The sequence below is a fragment of the Mustela lutreola genome, chromosome 2 (genome assembly GCF_030435805.1).
Source record: "Mustela lutreola isolate mMusLut2 chromosome 2, mMusLut2.pri, whole genome shotgun sequence".
Classification (NCBI taxonomy): Eukaryota; Metazoa; Chordata; class Mammalia; order Carnivora; family Mustelidae; genus Mustela; species Mustela lutreola.
In genome coordinates this window covers 152,290,302-152,297,753 of record NC_081291.1, presented here as the reverse complement: position 1 = coordinate 152,297,753, position 7,452 = coordinate 152,290,302, and positions in this window count along the sequence as shown.

Here is a 7,452-nt window from a genome sequence, read left to right as displayed (position 1 = left end):
CATTCCCTAAAGCCAGAGACTAATCCAGAGCAAGGTTCTAACTCTCCTTCATTCTAGGAAGGTTGAAAGAGGTAAGGAAGCTGCAGAAGGAAAACTTGTAGCTACAAATATTGGTTTATGAGGTTTAAGGAAAGAAGCTGTCTCCATAACTTAAAGTGATAATAAGTGCTGATGTAGACGCTGTAGCAAATTATCCAGAAGATCTAGCTAAGATAATTAATGAAGGTGACTGCACCAAACAAGAGGTTTTCAATGTAGATGAAACAACCTTCTATTAGAAGAGACGCCATCCAGAACTGATAGCTAGAGAGGAGAACAAATGCCTGGCTTCAAAGCTTCAAAAGATAGGATGATTCTCTTGTTAGGGGCTAATGCAGCTGGTGACTTGAAGCCAGTGCTCATAAAGCATTCTGAAAATTTTAGGGACCTTAAGAATTATGTTAAATCTACTCTGTGCTCTATAAATAGGACAGTCAAGTCTGGATGACAGCATATCTGTTTGCAACATAGTTTACTGAATATTTTAAGCCAATTGTGGATATCTATAGCTCAGAAATATAGATTCCTTTCAAAATATTACTGCTTATTGACATGGCACCTGGTCACCCAAGAGCTCTGATGAAGGCGTACAAGAAGATTAATGTCATTTTCATGCTTGCTAACATAACAATTGTCCTGCAGCCCATGGATCAAAGGGGTAATTTTGACTTTCAAGCCTTATTATTTAAGAACTAAACATTTTGTAGAGTTATAGCTATTGTAGGTAGTGATAGCTCTGATGGCTGTGGGAAAAGTAAACCGAAGAGCTTCTGAGAAGGAATCACCATTTTAGATGCCATTAAGAACATTTGGGATTCATGGGAAGAAGTCAAAATATAAGCATAAACAAGAATTTGGGAGAAGTTGGTTCTATCCCTGATGAATGACTTTGAAGGGGTTCACAACTTCAGTGGAGGAAGTAATTGTGATGTGAAAATAACACGAGAAGAGAATTAGAAGTGGACCCTGAAGATGGGACTGAGTTGCTGCAACCTCATGATAAAACTTTAACAGATGAGGAGGTGCCTCTTATGGATGAACAAAGAAAGTGATTTCTTGATGGGATCTTCTTGTGGTGAAGATGCTATGAAGATTGTTGAAATGAATATAAAGGATTTAGAATATTACATAAACTTAGTTGATATAGCAACAATAGGGTTTGAATAGATTGAGTCTAATTTTGAAAGTTCTACTATGGGTAAAGAGCTGTAAAGCATCACATACCATAGAGAAATTCACCTTTCATAAAAGAAAGAGTTGGTTGATGCAGCAAACTATTGTCTTATTTTAAGAAATCCCCATATCCAGCCATCCCAACCTTCAGCAAGCACCACTCCAATTACTCAGCAGTTATTAACATTGAGGCAAGACCGTCCACTAGCAAAAAGATCATGACTCACTAGAAAGCTCAGAAAATTAGAATTTTTTAGCAATAAGTATTTTTAAATTTAGATATGTACTTTTTTTTAGATACAATGCTATTATACACTTAATAGACTATAGTATAGTGTAAAGAAAACTTTTATATGTACTGAGAAACCAAAAAACTTATTTGCCTTACTTTATTGTGACATTAGCTTTATTGTGGTCTGAAACTAAACCTGCAATATCTCTAAGGTATGGCGACTATACAGACTCCTTTCAACCATTGAGTATTCTTGGCTCCCTTATCAAAAATTAGTTGATCTTATCTGGATTTATTTCTGGGCTCACAATTATTTGTCTATGTGTCATTTTTATGCCAGTACCAAACTCTTTTTTTGAGGTATAATTGGCAAATTAAAATTTAAGCTATTTAAAGTATACAATGTGATTATACACACACACACACACACACATACATATATATATATATATATATACAAATACATACATAAAGGCTTCCCCCCTTTGAGTTAGTTAACACATCCATCAGCCATATATTTGTTTTTTTTTTTAAATAAGAATGCTTAAGTTCTATTCTTTTATCAAATTAAAATTATATAATGCTATCAACTATAGTCACACATTATACTTTAGATTCTCAGAAATTATTCATCTTATAACAGAAAGTTGATACCTTTTTACCAAACTCTCTATTTTTCCTACTCCAGGGGCCCTGACAATCACTATTTTGCTACCCTCTATGAGTTCATTTTTTTTTTTAAAAGATTTCACACACAAGAATACGATGCAATATTTGTATTTCTTTGTCTGGCTTATTTCACTTAGCATAACACCCTCTATGTTTAGGCGTGTTGTCACAAATGGAAGGATTTTCTTCATATTTAAGACTGAACAATCTTTTGTATATATACACCATATTTTTTCAACCCATTCATTCATTGACATATAATAATATTGCTTCTAAACCTTGGCTGTTATGTATAATGCTGGAAGTAATGTGGGAGTCTTCAAGATTATGGTTTCATTTCCTTTGCATATATACCCAAAAGGAAGATTGTTGGATCATATGGTAGTCCTATTTTTAATTTTTTGAGGAACTTCCATACTGTGTTTTATACTGCTTGTAACGATTTACCTTCCCACCAAGAGCACACAAAGTTCTTTTCTCCACATCCTTATCAGCTCTTGTTATCTTTTATTTCATAATACCTATTCTAATAGGTGTGAGGTGGTATCTCATTTTGGTTTTGATTTGTGTTTCCCTGATGATTAGTAATGTTGGCCACATTTTCATGTATCTGTTGGCCATTTGTATTTTTTTGGAAAGAAAAATATCTAGTCAATTCCTCTGGCCTTCTTAAAATGGGATTTTCTTTCCTGCTATGGAGTTGTATGAGTTTGTTACATATTTTCATTGTTACCCTTTATCAAATGTGTCATTTTCAAATATTTTCTAGTTTCTATCATTCAGTGGGTTGCTTTTCATTTTATTGATGGTTTCCTGTGCTGAGCAGAAGCTTTTTAGTTTCACGTAGTGCCACTTGTTGATTTTTTCTTTTATTGCTTTTGCTTTTGTTGTCAAAGCCAAAAAATCATTTCCAAGACCAATGTCAAGAAGTTTAACTCTTTGTTTTCTTTTAGGATTTTATATTTTCAGGTTTTACATTCAAGTCTTTCATCTATTTTGAGTTGATTCTTTGAATGGTGTAGGGTAACGATCCAGTTTCATTTCTTTGCGTGTGGCGACCAGTTTTTCCTGGCACCATTTATTGAAAAACTATCATTTCTCATTATTATACATTCTTGACTTATTTGTTGAAAATTAATTGACCAAATATGCATATATGGATTTATTTCCAAGCTCTCTATTCTGTTCCATCTATGTGTCTGTTTTTATTCCAATACCATACTGTTTTGTTTAGTATGGTTTTATATATAGTTTGAAACCAGGATGCCTCCATTTTTGTTTTTCTCTCTTAGGATGGCTTTGGCTATTGGGGGTCTTTTGTGGTTCAGTTTGGATTTTAGGATTTTGAAAAATTTGTTTCTGAAATATAATAAGTGTTGCATTAAATATGTAGATGGTTTTTGGCATTATGGACATTTAACAATTTAATTCATCTGACCCAAGAACGTGGGATATTTCAATTTATTTTGTCTTCCATCTCTTTCATCAATGTCTACAGTGTTCAGTGTAAAAGTTTTTCACCCTCTCAGTTAAATTTATTCCTAAGTATTTTATTGTTCTTGATGCCATTGTAAATGAGATTGCTCTCTTCTCTTTCCGATAATTCCTTGTTAGTCTATAGAAACAGAACTGATTTCCATATGTTGATTTTATATTCTGCAACTTTGCTGAATTTGTTGATTAGTTCTAACAGTTTTTTATGGGAGTCTAAAAAGCTTTCAATATTTAAGATTATGCCATCTACAGAGACAGTTTTACTTGTTTTTTTTTTTTCCAGTATCAATGCCTTTTATTTCTTTTTCTTGCCTAACTACTGTAGTTATTAGTTCAAATATTATGTTGAAAAGGGCTGATGAAACTGGACTCCCTTGTCTTATTCCTGATCTTAGAGGAAAAACTGTTCACTGTTGAGTATGTTAGCTGTGGGCTTGTCATATATGGGTTTTAAAATGTTGAAATACATTCCTTCTATACCCAATTAATTGAGAGTTTTTATCATGAAAGTACATCAGATTTTGTCAGATGCTTTTTCTGCATCTATTGACATCATATGGTTTTTCATTTTTATTTTACTAATGTGGTATATAACATTTATTGATTTGCACATGTTGAAACCCCCTTGCATTTCTGGGATGAATTCCATTTGATTATTTTAATATGTTGTTTCATTTGGTTTGCTGTATCTTGTTGAAGATTTTTGAATCTATATTCATCTGGGATATTGACCCATGATTTTCTTCTTTTTTGTAGTGTCCTTGGCCTGGTTTTGGCATCAGGATAATGTTGGCCCTATAAAATGATTTTGGGATTGTTTCCTGCTTTTCAAATTTTTGGAAGTTTGAGGAGGATTGCCATTAAGTTTTTAAATGTTTGGCAGAATTTACCAGTGAAACCATCTGATTCTGAGATTTCTTTGTTGGAATTTGTTTGATTACTGATTCAATCTCCTTACTAGAACTTGGCTAATTCAAATTTTCTATTTCATCATGATTCAGTATCAGTAGGTGGCATGTTTCTAGGAATTAATCCATTTTAGGTTCTCTGATAGCATATCATAGTTCCTGGTAGTCTATTATGAGTCTCTGTATTTATGTGGTATCAATTATAATGTTTCCTTCATTTCTGATTTGATGTATTTGTCTTCATTCTTTTTTTTTTCTTCTTAGTTTAGCTAAAGTTTTGTTGATTTGTTTATCCTTTCAAAAAATCAGCCCATTTTGTTGATATTTTCTATTGTTTTTCTGGTTTCTATTTCCCTTATTTCTTTCTAGTTTTTGTTATTTCTTTTTTTCTTCTAACTTTGGGCTTGGTTTGTTCTTTTTTTTTATTATTAATTCCTTTATGTGTACAGTGAGGATGTTTATTTGAGATTTTTCTTTTTTTCTAATGTAGCTGTTTATTGCTATAAACTTCCTCATAGGACGCTTTTGCTGCATCTCGTGAATTTTAGTATGCTATATTTACAATTTCACTTATTTTAAGATTTTTTTAACTCTCTTATTTTTTTGACCTTTGGTTATAAAGGAGTGTTTTGTTTAATTTCCATGTATTTATAAAACTTCTGGTTTTCCTCTTAACTGATTTCTATTTTCATACTATTGTCATCAGAAAAGATATTTGGTATAGTCTCAGTCTTCCTAAATTTGCTAAGAATTGTTTGTACCTGACATATAATCCATCTTGGAGGATGTTCCATGTGTATTTGCCAAGAATGTGTATTCTGCTGCTGTTGGATGGAATGTTCTGTATATGTTTGTTAAATCCATTTGATTATAGTCTTTATTTATTTATTTATTTATTTATTAACAACCTAGATTTGAATTTGGTTTTGGCCTTTACTAGGTGCACAACTTCTTTTTTTAAATTAAATTTTTTTTAGTGTTCCAAGATTTTAGTGTTCCAAGATTCATTGTTTATGCACCACACCCAGTGCTCCATGTAATACATGCATGCCATCTTATTTTTTCTATTTTATACTTCTCCTCTTGGTATTTCCTTTATGAACTGATGATGTTCCCTAGTGCTATGCTTTGATTCCCTTTCTATATCTTTTGTATTCCTACTGTAGGTTTTTGCTTTGTTGTTACCAAGAGGCTTACATAAAATATCTTATAGCTATACCAGTCCTTTTAGAACAGTTAACAACTTAACTTCAATTGCATACAAAAACTCCACACTTTCATTTCTCTCCCTCACATTTTATGTTTTTATATTGTGTATTCATTAGCAAATTATAGGTATTTTTCATCCTATTGTCTTGACTTTTATACTTGAGTTACGTGATCAATACACTATTACAGTATGAGAATATTGTGAATTTGATTTTGTACTTATCTTTTCCATTATGTTTTATATTTTCATAAGTTTTCATATTACTAATTAGTGTCCTTTCATTTCACTTTGAAGAACTCCTTTCAACATTTCTTGTAAGGCAGGTGTTCTGGTGATGAACTCTCTTAGTTTGCATTTTTTGAGAAAGTCTTTATTTCTCCTTCCTTTTTGAAGGATGACTTTTCCAAATAAAATATTCCAGGTTGGCAGTTTTTTCCCCCTGCATTTTGAATAGATCATCCCATTCTCTCCTAGCTTGCTAAATATCTGCTGAGAAAACTGCTGATGGCATTATGAGGGATTCCTTTGTATGTGAGGGTTTTTTCTCTCTCTTTTTTTTTATAATTATCTTTAAAAATTTTAGACAGTTTTATTGTGGTGTGTCTTGGTGAAAATATTTGGATTTGAAATTTTGGTGGAACCTTTGAGCTTTATGAATCTTATGTCCAGCTCTATCCTTAGATTTGGAAAGTTTTTGACCATTCTTACATTAAGTAAACAGTGTGCACTCTTCTTCCTTTCTTATACTTCTGTCAGCCCAGTTAGGGATTCTGAGACTTTCTCAGACCTTTCCTATGGATGTGCTTGCTTCACATTCCTTGTTCCTTCTTTGTGGTAAACCTTAAGATTATATGATTCTCTTGATGCTAGAGGCTATATACTGATAGCCCCTATTTGCTTTCCCTAGGTCAGTGCTGAATGCTCAAGTTTGTGTAATTTTTTATAGTTCCACATAGTTGGGCCTGTTTTCTTTGTGCTCACTAGCTAACTGGAAAAGTTTGCTTTGGCCACTTTTGGGAATATGCACAGGGAGATGTTCATGAGGAGGGGATGTGTGTGTGTGTGTGTGTGTGTGTGTGTGTGTGAGGCAGACAGAGTGTTGTGGGTGCCTGTGGGCCAGTTAGGAGGATCTGCCAGGGAGGCATCCCCAGTGGCTTGTGGACGGGTTATAGTTGGAGTTTGTGACAGAGTTGGTAGGATCTGTGTCCTTTAATGCCCTCGCATAGCCCTAGATGCAGTTGTTCAAGCTGCCTCCTCATTGTTCTACTCAGTATTCAGGATAGAGAAAGAAGTGGGTCTCTTTTGCACATATAGAGAAGCTGAGCACTCATCTATTCAACTTTCTCCTATGCAGAAACCATGAACCAAAATGGTCTTTCTTGGCAGTGAGCTCTGCTGCCTTGGGGGAAGTGTGATGTGGGTAAGGTGAAGCTATTTCTCTTACCCTCTTCAGTGTGTATAATCTCAGAGATTTGTCCTAAACCCAGAAACCCAGGTATCCTCTCCAAAAGGCAGCCAGCTTTTCACATATAACAGAAGAGCAGTAATAAAGCCTCTACAAATTTTTATATCCTTTTGCCTAAAGATGATAGTTTCCTAATGTAAGTTTTAAAATCTCCAATAGATAGGCCACAAAGAGGGCCATAGGCCTATAAAAGTGCAGAAGTAGTTTATGGTGACTGAGAGTTGGAACACATCATTCTCTGGAAGCTTCATGTGACATGGTT